Source organism: Ceratotherium simum, chromosome 24 (assembly GCF_057802395.1).
Source record: "Ceratotherium simum simum isolate JZ-2026a chromosome 24, ASM5780239v1, whole genome shotgun sequence".
Classification (NCBI taxonomy): domain Eukaryota; kingdom Metazoa; phylum Chordata; class Mammalia; order Perissodactyla; family Rhinocerotidae; genus Ceratotherium; species Ceratotherium simum.
This window is the reverse complement of record NC_141923.1, coordinates 11,398,530-11,413,516: the sequence shown is the minus strand read 5'-3', so window position 1 is coordinate 11,413,516 and position 14,987 is coordinate 11,398,530.

The following is a 14,987-nucleotide window of genomic DNA, read 5'->3' as shown; positions in this document are numbered from 1 at the left end:
GTTTCTCATATATGGTCTTTATTATGTTGAGGTACTTTCCTTCTATACCCATTTTATTCAGAGTTTTTATCATAAATGGATGCGGAATCTTGTCAAATGCTTTCTCTGCATCTATTGAGATGATCATGTGATTTTTGTTCTTCATTTTATTAATGTGGTGTATTACGTTGATTGATTTGCGAATGTTAAACCATCCCTGCATAGCTGGAATAAATCCCACTTGATCATGGTGTATAATCTTTTTAACGTATTGTTGTATGCGATTTGCTAGTATTTTGTTGAGGATTTTCGCATCGATGTTCATCAGTGATATTGGCCTGTAATTTTCTTTTTTTGTGTTGTCCTTGTCTGGTTTTGGTATCTGGGTAATGTCAGCTTCGTAGAATGAGTTAGGGAGCTTCCCCCCCTCCTCAATTTTTTGGAAGAGTTTGAGAAGGATAGGTATTAAGTCTTCTTTGAATGTTTGGTAGAATTCACCAGGGAAGCCGTCTAGTCCTGGACTTTTATTTTTGGGGAGGTTTTTGATTACTGTTTCAATCTCCTTACTGGTGATTGGTCTATTCAATTTCTCTACTTCTTCTTGATCCAGTTTTGGAAGGTTGTATGATTCTAAGAATTTATCCATTTCTTCCAGATTGTCGAATTGGTTGGCATATAGTTTTTCATAGTATTCTCTTATAATCTTTTGTATTTCTGAGGTGTCTGTTGTAACCTCTCCTCTTTCATTTCTGATTTTACTTATTTGTGCCTTCTCTTTTTTTCTTGGTGAGTCTAGCTAAAGGTTTGTCAATTTTGTTGATCTTTTCAAAGAACCAGCTCTTGGTTTTATTAATTTTTCTATTGTTTTGTTGGTCTCCATTTCATTTATTTCTGCTCTGATTTTTATTATTTCCCTTCTTCTACTGATTTTGGGTTTTGTTTGTTCTTCTTTTTCCAGTTCCTTTAGGTGCATTGTTAGATTGTTTATTTGAGATTTTTCTTGTTTGTTGAGATAGGCCTGTATTGCTATAAACTTCCCTCTTAGAACCGCTTTTGCTGTATCCCATAAATTCTGGCATGTCGTATTTTCATTTTCATTTGTCTCCAGGTATTTTTTGATTTCTTCTTTGATTTCTTCGTTAACCCAATCGTTGTTCAGTAGCATTTTGTTTAATCTCCATGTATTTGTGGCTTTTCTGATTTTCTTCCTATAGTTGATTTCTAGTTTCATACCGTTGTGGTCAGAAAAGATGCTTGGTATTATTTCAATCTTCTTAAATTTATGGAGACTGGTTTTGTGGCCTAATATGTGATAAATCCTGGAGAATGTTCCATGTGCATTTGAAAAGAACGTGTATTCTTCGGTTTTTGGATGGAATGCTCTGTATATATCTCCTAGGTCCATCTGTTCTAGTGTGTCGTTTAAGGCCAATGTTTCCTTATTTATCTTCTGTTTGGACGATCTATCCGTTGGTGTAAGTGGAGTGTTAAAGTCCCCTCCTATTATTGTGTTACTGTCTATTTCTGTTTTTATGTCTGTTAATAATTGCTTTATATATTTAGGTGCACCTACATTGGGTGCCTAGATATTTACAAGTGTTATATCCTCTTGTTGGATTATTCCCTTGATCATTATGTAATGCCCTTCTTTGTCTCTTTTTACAGTTTTTGTTTTAAAGTCTATTTTGTCTGATATGAGTACTGCTACCCCAGCTTTCTTTTCATTGCCATTTGCGTGGAGTATCTTTTTCCATCCCTTCACTTTCAGTTTGTGAGAGTCTTTAGGTCTGAAGTGTGTCTCTTGTATGCAGCATATATAGGGGTCTTGTTTTTTTATCCTGTCACCCACCCTATGCCTTTTAATTGGAGCATTTAGTCCATTGACGTTTAAAGTAGCTATTGATAAGTATGTACTTACTGCCATTTTTTAACTTTTTTTTTTTCCTCAGTGTTTTAGTAGTCCTTCTCTGTTCCTTACTTCTTCTATACAGAATTGATGGTCACTTTAGTTTGACTTCTGTCTGAAAGCTGTACTCTTTAACTACCCTCCTCCCTCCTTTTATGTTTTTGATATCATATCCAACCTCTTTTTTGTGCATTTGTATCCATTACGTTCTAATCGTGGAAATAGATAATTTTTCCTATTTGTGGTCTTCTCTTTTCCCCTTAAATCAGTCCCTTTAACATTTCTTGTAACACTGGTTTCTTGGTGACAAACTCCTTTAATTTTTGCTTATCTGGGAAAATTTTGATCTCTCCTTCCATTTTGAACGATAACCTTGCTGGGTAGAGTATTCTTGGCTGTAAGTTTTTTCCTTTTAGCACTTTAAATATATCGTGCCATTCTCTTCTAGCCTGTAAGGTTTCTGCTGAGAAGTCAGCTGATAGCCTTATGGGGTTTCCTTTGTATGTAACTTGACATTCTCTTGCTGCTTTTAGGATTCTCTCTTTATCTTTAATTCTGGACATTTTGATTATGATGTGTCTTGGTGTGAGCCTCTTTGGGTTTATCTTGTTTGGGGCTCTCTGTGAATCCTGTACCTGGATGTCTGTTTCCTTCCTTAGGTTAGGGAAGTTTTCATCTACTATTTCTTGAAATAGATTCTCTACCCCCTTGTCTCGCTCTTCTCCTTCCGGGACACCTATAACACGGATGTTAGTGCGCTTGATGTTGTCCCAGAGGTCCCTTAGACTGTCCTCACTCTTTTTAATTCTTTTCTCTTTTACCTGTTCACCTTGGGTAATTTCTTCTAGTCTTTCTTCCAGCTCACAGATCCGTTCTTCTGTGTCCTCTACTCTGCTTTTGAGTCCCTCTAATGAATTTTTCATTTCCAGTATTGTATTCTTCATTTCTGATTGGTTCTTTTTTATATCTTCCATTTCTTTGTTGACATTCTCACTGAGTTCATCTATTCTTCTCCCCAGATCAGTGAGCATCCTTAACACTCTTAGTTTGAACTCTCTGTCGGGTAGGTTGCTCATTTCTGTTTCAGTTAGTTCCTTTTCTGTGGTTTTGTCCTGTTCCCTTACTTGGAATGTATTCTTTTGCCTCCTCATTTTGCCTCTTTCCCTGTGCTTGTGTCTGTGTATTAGGTAGGTCAGCTACATCTCCTGCTCTTGGATAGGTGACCTTATGTAACTGATGCCTTAGGAGGCTTCCAGTGTGCTTCCCTCAGTTCTCAATGTTCCAGGGGTGTCCCCTATGTGGGCTACGTGTGTCCTCTATTGTGGCCTGTTAGCTCTCCCTATAGGCACCCAGGGAGGCTGAGTTATGCTCCTGGCCAGCTGTTGTAATGCTCAGCTGCTTGTAGTTGTTGTGGGCCCTTCAGTCTCTTTATCAGGTGTGGGGAGCCCCAGCACAGTTGGCTGCAAGTTCTAATACCACATTTGTGTTGCAGTATTTCTTTTAAGTGAGTAGGACCCCAGTGTGGCAGGTTGTTAGGCTCAGGGCCTTACAATTGCTGTAAACCTCTAGCCTATTAGGTCTCTTGTCAGCTCTCTGAGGATTGCAGCTGGGTGGGGCTGCCCTTAGGCACAGGAGCACCCAATAGTTTCAGGCTTTGGAAGGTGGGGCAAACCTCCTATGTGGGTGTTTGAGAAGCACAAGTCTTCTGCAGCTGACAAGCCCTGTTGCCCACAGGTCCACACACACAGTCAACACAGTCCTGCCCCGTGTGATTGCCCCGACCTCCCCAAGCGGACCCAGTCTCTCCACGGCGGGAGCCCCACACACTCCGCCACCACCCCACACTCTCCACCCGCTCCTTGTGCACACCCTGCCCCGCTCAAGTCAGCTCAGTTGCCAGGCTGCAGAGAATCCAGTCACCAATCTATGCAGGCCCACAAGTTACATGAGGGCTTGTTGTTGGGTGGGGCCAGTCTCCAGGGTAGGCTGCCTGCCCTGGCTGAGCTGGATTAAATCGGTGCTCTAGCGGGTGGAGCAGACCCTGGGCTAGCAGGTCTCAGGGAGAACTCCAATGGCGTCTGTGTCAGCACGCTCACACCAGGCCACAACAATGGCCGCCGCCAATGTCCCAGTCCCTGGAGAGGTCTCACCCTTCACCGAGATGCACTCAGGGCCTATTAGGTGAGTCTCTTGTCACCGAAGCACTGTGCACCTTTCTTTCTGGTGATTTTAGGATGCTTTCTGGAACGGGTGAGTTTGTGCGTGGGCCCTTTAAGAGCCAGTTTTAGTTTCTTTGTGAACCGGGTTTTCTGGGGGCGCTACCCAATGCCTTAGTAGCAGGCACAGTCAGATATTATGCCGCTGGTCTTGACTGTGCTGGGTCCACAAAATGCCCACAGCGGGGGCGCTCCCCGGCTCAGGGCCCCGCGCCTCCAGGGAGGCTGCGTACCTGTGAGCTGCTCCCGGCGGCCGTGACGCAGGCAGATTGTGAAGGCGGCGTTTTTCCTCTCCAGAAGGGAGTCTCTGCCTCTTCTACCCCAGTTAGGATTGTCCGTTGTTGCAGGAGTTCCTCTTATCCAGTTTTCAGTTCTGTCTCAGGGGTAATTTTTCCACGAGTAGTTGTAAATTGGCTGTGTCCACGGGAGGAGGTGAGTTCAGAGTCTGCCTACGCCGCCATCTTGACTCCGCATCCACCCTATGCCTTTTAATTGGAGCATTTAGTCCATTGACATTTAACGTAGCTATTGATAAGTATGTACTTACAGCCATTTTTTAACTTTTTTTTTTCTCAGTATTTTAGTAGTCCTCTGTTCCTTTCTTCTTCTATACAGAATTGATGGTCTCTTTAGTTTGACCTCTGTCTGAAAGCTCTACTCTTTAACTCTCCTCCTCCCACATTTAATGTTTTTAATATCATATCTAACCTCTTTTTTGTGCATTTGTTTCCATTAGCCTCTTATCATGGAAATAGATAATTTTTCCTACTTGTAGTCTTCTCTTTTCCCCTTCAATCAGTCCCTTTAACATTTCTTGTAGCACCGGTTTCTTGGTGACAAACTCCTTTAATTTTTGCTTGTCTGGGAAACTTTTTCTCTCTCCTTCCATTTTGAATGATAACCTTGCCAGGTAGAGTATTCTTGGCTGTAAGTTTTTTCCTTTTAGCACTTTAAATATATCATGCCACTCTCTTCTAGCCTGTAAGGTTTCTGCTGAGAAGCCAGCTGATAGCCTTATGGGGTTTCCTTTGTATGTAACTTGTCTTTCTCTTGCGGCTTTTAGGATTCTCTCTTTATCTTTAATTCTGGATATTTTGATTATGATATGTCTTGGTGTGGGCCTCTTTGGGTTTATCTTGTTTGATGCTCTCTGGGCTTCCTGTACCTGGATGTCTGTTTCCTTCCTTATGTTAGGGAAGTTTTCATCTATTATTTCTTCAACTAGATTCTCTGCCCCTTTGTCTAGCTCTTCTCCCTCTGGGACACCTATAACATGGATGTTAGTGTACTTGATGTTGTCCCAGAGGTCCCTTAGACTGTCCTCTCTCTTTTTAATTCTTTTTTCTTTACCTCTTCAGCTTGGGTGATTTCTTCTAGTCTTTCGTACAGCTCGCAGATCTGTTCTGCTGTATCCTCTACTCTGCTTTTGAGTCCCTCAAGTGAATTTTTCATTTCCAGTATTGTATTCTTCATTTCTGATTGGTTCTTTTTTATATCTTCCATTTCTTTGTTGACATTCTCACTGAGTTCATCTATTCTTCTTCCCACATCAGTGAGCATCCTTAACACTCTTTGTTTGAACTCTCTGTCGGGTAGGTTGCTCATTTCTGTTTCACTTAGTTCCTTTTCTTAGGTTTTGTCCTGTTCCCTTACTTGGAATGTGTTCCTTTGCCTCCTCATTTTGCCTCTTTTCCTGTGCTTGTGTCTATGTATTAGGTAGGTCAGCTACATCTCCTGCTCTTGGATAGGTGACCTTATATAAGTGATGCCTTAGGAGGTCTGCAGTGTGCTTCCCTCAGTTCTCAATGTTCCAGGAGTGACCCCTATGTGGGCTACGTGTGTACTTCTGTTGTGGCATGTTTGTTCTCTCTGTAGGCACCCAGGGAGGCTGAGTTATGCTCCTGACCAGCTGTTGTAATGCTTAGCTGCTTGTAGTTGTTGTGGGCCCTTCAGTCTCTTTATCGGGTATGGGGAGCCCCAGCACAGTTGGCTGAAAGTTCTAATACCACATTTGTGTTGCAGTATTTCTTTGAAGTGAGTAGGCCCCCAGCATGGCAGGTTGTTAGGCTCAGGGGCTCTAAATTGCTATAAGCCTCCAGTCCTTTAGGTCTCTTGTCAGCTCTCTGAGGAGTGCAGCTGGGTAGGGCTGGCCTCAGGCACAGGAGCACTCAATTGTTTCAGGCTTTGGAAGGTGGGCCAAACCCCCATGTGAGTCTTTAAGAAACACAAGTCTTCTGCGGCTGACAAGCCCCCCTGCCCACAGGACCACACACACAGTCAACACAGTCCTGCCCGTGTGCGCACACTGACCTCCTGAAGTGGACCCAGTCTCTCCATGGTGGGAACCCCATACACTGCACCACTGCCCCACACTCTCCACCCACTCCTTGTGCACGCCCTGCCCCACTGAAGTGGGCTCAGTCGCCAGGCTGCAGAGAATCCAGTCCCCAATCTATGCAGGCCCACAAGTTGTCTGAGGGCTTATTGTTGGGTGGGGCCCGTCCCTAGAGTGGGCTGCCTGCCCTGGGTGAGCTGGATTAAATTGGTGCTCTAGTGGGTGGGGCAGACCCTGGGCTAGCAGGCCCCAGGGAGAACTCCAATGTGTCTGCTTCAGCACGCCCACACCAGGCCACAACAACGGCCACTGCCAATGTTCCAGTCCCTGGAGAGGTCTAACCTCTCACTGTGATGCCCTCAGAGCCTATCAGGTGAGTCTCTTTTCACCAAAGCACTGTGCACCTTTCTTTCTGGTGATTTTAGGTTGCTTTCTGAAATGAGTGAGTTTCTGTGTGGGCCCTTTAAGAGCTGGTTTTAATTTCTTTGTGAACCAGCTTTTTTGGGGGTACTCCCCAATGTTTTAGTAGCAGGCAGAGTCAGATATTATTCCACATGTCTTGATTGTGCTGGGTCCACAAAATGCCTACAGCGGGTGCGCTCCCCTGCTCAGGGCCCCGCTCCTCCAGGGAGGGCTGCGGACCTGTGGGCTGCTCCCAGGCAGCCGTGAAGCTGGCATTTTTTCTCTCCAGAAGGGAATTTCTGCCTCTTCCACCTCGATTAGGATTGTTGTTTGTTGCAGTAGTTCCTCTTATCCAGTTTTCAGTTCTCTCTCAGGGGTAATTTTTCCATGATTGTAAATTGGCTGTGTCCACAGGAGGAGGTGAGTTCAGAGTCTGCCTACACCACCATCGTGACTTCTCCATTTGGTTCTTTTTTATGCAGTCCAATTCTATGTGAAACTTTTTATCTTGTTGTCTGTTTTCTCCGTCTTTTTCTTTATTTTTATCTGCACTTGACAAGAGTGTGTGTTCTCCAGTTGTTGAGTGTAGTGTTCTGTACATGCCAGTTATGCCAAGTTTGTTCAGAACTTGATGTGTCTATTGATTTTCTTGCCTACTTGTTGTGTTGGAATGAAGGACTCCTGAGTTTTGGTAACATTTTGTTTCTTGATTTGGGAGCTGGTTATATAGATGTGTTCCTTTTGGGAAAATTCAAGGAGCTGTGCACTTATAATTTATGCATTTTCTGTATGTACATTATACTTCATTAAAACATTTAAAAATATTCAAAAGACCATTTTCTTTTCTGTCAGTCTTTTTAAAGAAAAAATATTATTTTGCCAGTGACAGTTCAGAAACAGAAATGACCAATAGTATCAAATATTTCGCTGCTGAGAATTGGTAAATACCTTCTAGAAATTAAAGGCTCATTACAACAATGGTACTAAACTCATTGTTTTAGCTTGACAAACCCCCAAGGGCACAATTATATGAATGTTAAAAGGACACAAATCTGAAAGAACTTTGACTTCTTTAGACACTAATTTGGGGGAAAATACTTCTTTTAGGCATTTTTGTGAACTATATTTGTATCTGTCAAGCTTACAGTAGTTTCTATTAGAACAATTTTCTGTCTATTTATGCTTACCTTTAATGCTAAGATACTCTTTTAATAATAGAAACGATTAGAGAAAGAGAAGCAACAGAATGATGGAAAGCTCATGAGTGATAAAACCTTTGAAAAGAAACGTAAATAGTTTTCCTGTGTCTTCACCACTAAGTCACACAAGTGGTGTTGCCTCGTGGCATTCTGAAAGACCATGCTGATTTTTTACTTTGATCTGGAAAATTTCTCCACATTCTTTCATTTTTTTTAAAAGTTGATTTCAAAGATTGGCTGCTTAATGTGCTACAGATTTAGGAATACGTGCATAAACGGTGGGGGTCCGTGTGGAGTTTCAGGTCCTTCAAGGGAAAGCTTCAAGTTTGATAACAGCAATGCGATTGTGAAATTGATCACTGGCTAATGATCAGTTTGATGACAGCAATAAGATTGTGAACTTGATCACTGAATAACTAAGATTGAAATATCTAAATATATGTAAGAATATTAGGGAAAGAGTGCTGCTAGCGAGGGATAGTGATTCATATTCTCTGTGTTGTCTTGTACGTTTATGGAGATTAATAAGAACTTGGAGGACATTATAGCCCTTAAAAGAGTTTGTTTTAGGTAGAGACACTAAGACACCAACAACTCTGCTCAAGAGCATCCCCATTTCTGTTCTGGGCCCTCTTCTGGCACCCCACCAACAAATAAGAAACAACTGCTTTTTATGTCTCCTTATTTTCCTTTTATAAAAATTAATTATTGGGAAAGTCACTCTATTAGGTGAGATATATTCTTCTAAAGCCCTTTTGCCTCTTATAGTTCATTGTTTTGGGAGTTCTTAATGGTCAACAGGGATCAGAGATACTCAGTCAGCTCACACTAAGGAAAGGAAGCTAGACCACGTGTTTTACTGAAAATGCTGGGAGTTGGAGAGGGAATGGGGTTGGGGTAGCTAAGCATGACTGAACAATCGCCTTTTCCTTCTGTTTATCACTCTAGGCAAAGAAATCAAGAAATCCAAATTGATTTGAAGCCAGTCTTTTAATAATCAAGATTTTCATGCAAAATATGGCAACTTAGACGAGTGTGCTAGGTATGATCTGTCAGCTATTAAGTTTTAACTTAATTTTTATTTTATAGTCAAGCATCTTTATGTGAAATATTTACATTATTATTTAAAATCAGAATTAAGTTTGAGTTTTTAATAGATCAATAGTTTGTAAGTTTTCTTCTGTGAAGATTGTTATATTAAAAAAATAGTAGTTTACCCATTTCCATAAGAATAGGTATCCTGGCATTCTAGGAAGACTACTGCCATGACACTATATAATAACATCACGGAATCTGAGTGTGGTTTTATGAGGAAGGTGGTGCTGTGTCACATATGCCACTCAACTTCTAGATGGGTGTGTACACGCCCCATTTGCTAAATGGATGTGGACATCCATTTGCTGTTAATATTGTTTGTGCCTATAAAGGAGCCACTGGCATGTTTCTATGGTAAAGTGATCACAACACAATTCTCCTGAAAATAGGGAAATGTTTAGTTTCCCCTTGGGCCCCACAGGCAGAATTATAAACAGTTAAGATTAGGAGAAAGTCACCATAAAGTAAACGACCATGAGTTTTTATATATGTTGCACACATATAGTGAATAACAACTGCATATCGATTGATAAGCAAAGAAATTTTAAGGAAACGTAAATGTCTTTAAAATTATTTATCAAGCCAGCCCCGATGGTTCAGTTCCCAGACAGGGAACCACACCACTCGTCTGTCAGTAGCCATGCTATGGCGGTGGCTCACACAGAGGAACCAGTAGAACTTACCACTATACACAACTATGTAGTGGGGCTGTGGGGGAGGAAAGGAAGAAAAAAAGAGGAAGATTGGGATCAGATGTTAGCTTAGGGGATATGTTCTTCAAAAAAAAAGTATCAAGAAAATTAACATGTCATGGAAAAAACCATGTTTTTCTTTCATTAAAGATAGACTATTCTAGATTTTCAGTTATATTTTTGGACATTATCTATAGATCTATTTAGAATTCCAGCCAATAGGATGATCTCAAGATGGACAAAAGAGATTAGAACTAAAGATAAGTTATTTCCAGGAAAACTTTGTCCATATTACGTGTCTTGGCCGGGCATCGAAAGAAAAACTGTGATTCTGATGTAGAAAAAGTCTAAGGAAATACTTTTTTAAAAAAAATACAGAGTAATTGTGAGGCATGGAATGTGAAAAATAAATGAGAAATAAAAGTCACAAGCATGTTTCATAAGAAGTAGAGGAAAGCATCAAATAAAGATTAGAAAAGACCAAGTGCTGGTTGACTGGGATTGAGAGAAGCATGTTCTTGTATTTTAAACTCAATCATGTTCTTTTCCAGTAAAAGTTCTGCAGCAGCATATACACCTTCCTGCTCAGTAAAGACTTCTGTGATATCACTAACTGGTAAGTAAAAATCTGGGCTCTTCAAAAATTTGCTAAATTTCATAAAATATGATTTTCTTTAAATGACCTATTTCTTTATTTCTAGATACAAGGTTTTTCCTAAATTTATATCTTTATCAAATACCTAAAAAATTAAATTTTTTCATAACAATTGAGAAAATACTTGACTGTACTATTTTGTCTTCACTGTGTCAAGACGCAGAGTTCAATTCTTGTAGAAGAGGAAAAGGACGGTGACAGGATAGGATTTACCGTGTCCGCGGACCTGCTGAAGCACAGACTAAGTGTTTGTGCAGTAATTTTTAAGGAAGTTAAAAACAGTAGGGATCACCGTGGATCATATGCAGCTAAAATTTACAATATTAGAGATTTGAAAGTTTATACCAGGGACTGACAAACTTTTTCTGAAAGGGCCAGATAGTAAATATTTTAGGCTTTGTTGGGCAAAGTGGTTTCTGTCACAATTACTCAGCTCTGTTGTTGAGTGAAAGCAGCCATACACAATATATAATGAGTAGGTGTGGTTGTGTTCCAATAAAACTTTATTTACAAAAACAGGCAGCAGGCAAGATTTGGCCCACAGGCTGTAGTTTGCTGACCTCTGTGCTATGTAATACAACACAGAATTATACTCTGAATAAGGGAAAATATACTACTAAAAATTTCTAGTGGCTGTAAGTATAAGTTTTAACTTTTTGCCTTGGAAATATTCATTGAAAATTGTAATATTGACCTATGGCAATTTTTTAGTGTAAATAATAGCAAATATACTCAAAGGTCTGAATTTTTTTTTTTCAGGCTGTTATAACTTCAAGCTCTTTTTTTTTTATTGAGGTCATAATAGTTTATAACATGGTGAAATTTCAGTTGTACACTATTATTTGTCAGTCACCATATAAATGCGCCCCTTCACCCTTTGTGCCCACCCCCAACCGCCTTCCCCCTGGTAACAACAAAACTATTCCCTCGGTCCGTGCATTAGTTTATCTTCCAAATATGAGTGAAATCATGTGGTGTTTGTCTTTCTCTGTCTGGCTTATTTCGCTTAACATAATACCCTCAAGGCCCATCCATGTTGTTGCAAATGGGACGATTTTGTCTTTTCTTATGGCTGAGAAGTATTCCATTGTATATTTATACCACATCTTCTTTATCCAGTCATCAGCCAACAGATACTTGGGTTGCTTTCACTTCTTGGCTATAGTGAATAATGCTGCAATGAACGTAGGGGTGCAAAATCTCTTTGGATTGTTGATTTTAAGTTCTTTAGATAAATACCCAGTAGTGCGATAGCTGGGGCATATGGTATTTCTATTGTTAATTTTTTGAGAACTCTCCACACTGTTTTCCATTTAGTTACATTTCCTTTTTAGATTACCTTTTGAGTATTCTTTCTTCCTCTTACTTCTTATTGTGTTCTTACTATTCTCACGAAGAAAATATATGCACTCATTGGCTCCTCTGTAAACAGTGGGTTTTCATTTGCCAGAACAGAACATCTTTCTAATATTAAAGCATTGACATTCATATACAGTATATAGAGCAGTTCTCCAAGGTAGACTGACTATCAGAAGAAACCTGAAAGAATTTGATAACAGTTGAACTGAAGTTATCAACATTTCTTGAAGTGAGGGCCATAGATAATAAAACCAAATGTTGAATTCTTTAGGGAACATTTCAGGGTTTGAGAATTTTATTTACAATATAGAGTGCCTTTAAAAATTGTAAATGTGTATGGAAAGTCAGTTTGAATTAGCTCAATTTGGAGCTAATGGTACAAATGATTATAGATGTCCGTGAGGCGTTCTTCAAACTTGGATGGGTCCCATTGGCTTCTTGGAGATGACTTCATCCAGCTATAAGTGAAGATATTTATTCATGAACTTGTAACGCTTCTTGCCAAGAAATTTCTTTGCCTAAATCATTAAGAATATTGATTCAGAACTGGTTTTTAAAAGTTTTAATTATGTGCATTAATTTCTTTAGTTTTTACTTTGCCACCTCCTGTCACCTTGAGAATCAAGAGAGTGTTGATGACGTACAGATCCTAAAATTTAACATCCAAAGTCTTAAATAAAAGTGTGTATTTTATAAGGGTAAATCTTTTACTAAAATATTTGGAAAATACTCTATCCCCGTCTCTATTTGGGGGACAGAGAATATAGGTCGAATGAAATATCTCCTAGGTTATTATTATTTATTACTTAATGAAGTAGACTGAGGAAAATGTCACTATACAATTCCACATCTGATCTATGAAGAGAAAATGGGAGCAAAATGTCTCCTAACAATGGATTAGGTGTTCACATGGAGAAGAGATTTTATTTACTTGTGGGACTTAAGACGGGCGTCAAGACAATTGTGTCATTGAGGTGAACCTTCAGTGTGCTAGGATTTTGAGAGGCAGGGACGAGTGTGGAATAGCACCCCATGCAGAGTATCTGTCATCAACAGGAGTGGGTGGCGGTGTCTTCAGGGAGCACCAGCAGGCCGGTTTGGCTGGAGCGTGCAGTGAGTGTAGGAGAGTGGTGCTAAGTGAAAAGGAAAGGAAAGATCAGTCATAGCTTGGAAGGTTGAACTGAGTACTTTTCCCTTAACGTGAGCCCATCATTTCTGTTTGGTGACCTAGGCCTGTCGTCAGCTACAGCATTCCATCCAAGGCTATGTGGGCTCAGCAGACTGGAGGAAATAGAAAGAGAGTGCTAGGAAGGATTCAGGGAAACGAACTGCGGCGTATCCATTGTTAGTGGGTGTGAAAATCCATGGAACTTTTTAGAAAGCAGTTGGGAAAGTTTATCAGGAATCTTTTTAAAAATACTCTTTGACTCAAAAAATCTCATTTCTAGTGATCTGTCAGGAAGCAATAAAATAAAATACATAAAATGTGATAAAAATATGTCATAATGTGTACCCTTGATATGATGCGATGAAAATAGCACTTTACCTCTGTCATCCTCCCTCAAACACATAACCCTAGTCTAATTGCGGAAAAGCATCTGATAAATTCTAATAGAGGGGCATCCTACAAAGTATTTGACCAGTACCCCTCAAAACTTTTTAGGTCATCAGAAACAAGGAAAGGCTAAGGAACTATCACAGACAGGGAGAGCTTAAGGAGACCTGACAGGTAAATGTAATGTGGTATGCTAGATGGGATCCTGAGACAGAGACAGACATTTAGATAAAAACTAGGGAAATCTGAACACTATGGATTTTAGTTAATAATAAGGTATCACTCTTGGCTCTTTGATTGTAACAAGTGTGGCGCACTAATGTAGGTGTTAGTAGGGGAAACTGGGTGAGGGGGTAGATGGAGATTCTTTGTACTATTTTCTCAATTTTTCTATAAACCTGAAGTGTTTTAAAAAATAAAATCTATTTTAACAAATAACATTTACAATAACTTTAAAAACATTAAGTGCTCATGGATAAATTTAACAAAATGTGTGCTATGTGTACACTAAAAAATTCAAAACATTGCTGAATGAAATTAAAGAAGACCCTATATAAATGGAGAAATGTACCACGTTTATGGATAGGAAAACTTAATATTGTTGTGATGTCAATTCTTTTTAAATAGAGCCAGAGATTTAATGCAATCCTGGTCAAAATTCGAGCAGTCTTTTTGTAGAAATTTACAAGCTGTTTCTAAAATTTATATTGAAATTTACAGAACTGAGTATGGCCAAAATCGTTTTGAAAAAGAAAAACAAATTTAGAGGACTTAAACTACCTGATCTCAGCACTTCCTAGCAGACTCCAATAATTAAGACCACGTGGCTTACACTGACACATATATTCAGTTGAGTTTTGACAAATGCTCCAAGATAAATCAATGGGGACGGGATAGCGTTTTTAAAAAATGGTGCTGGAACAATTGGATATCCATATTAAAACAACCTGAAAAACTGAACCCCAATTCTTATCTCATACTATACACAAAATTAACTCAAAATGTATTATAAACTTAAGCATAAAAGCTAAAACTACGACATTTCTGAGGAAAATATAGAAGGAAGTAAGTCTTTGATTTTGGAATAGACAAAGATTTCTCCAAAGCATAAAAGAAAAGATTAATACATTAGACTTTATCAAAATTCAAAACTTGAGCACTTTGATATAGAGGATTAAAAAATAAAAGGCAGAACAGAGATTGGGAGAAAATATTGATATTACACATACGTGACAAGAACTCACATTCAGTGTACACAAAGAAATCTTTAAGCTAATTTTACTGTTAGTGCTGTCGAGTGGATTCCAACTCCTAGCAACCCTGTGGACAGCAGAGCGGGACCCTGCCCGGTCTTTTTGCACCATCCTCTCACCTTCCGGCGCTGTGTCAGACAACGCTGCCTGCTATTCACAGGATGTTCATGGCCTCTTCCCTGCAGAGGAAGCCCCTGTGTCTATAACCGACCTCTCACCCCACCCCTGTCCCCTCGCACCCAGGAGTGAGGGCCCAGCGCAGCCCAGACACCCACCCTGCACCTTGGAACCCACCCACAGACAAAGAGAACATCTCTCCCCATCCCTCGCTGTTAGACAGT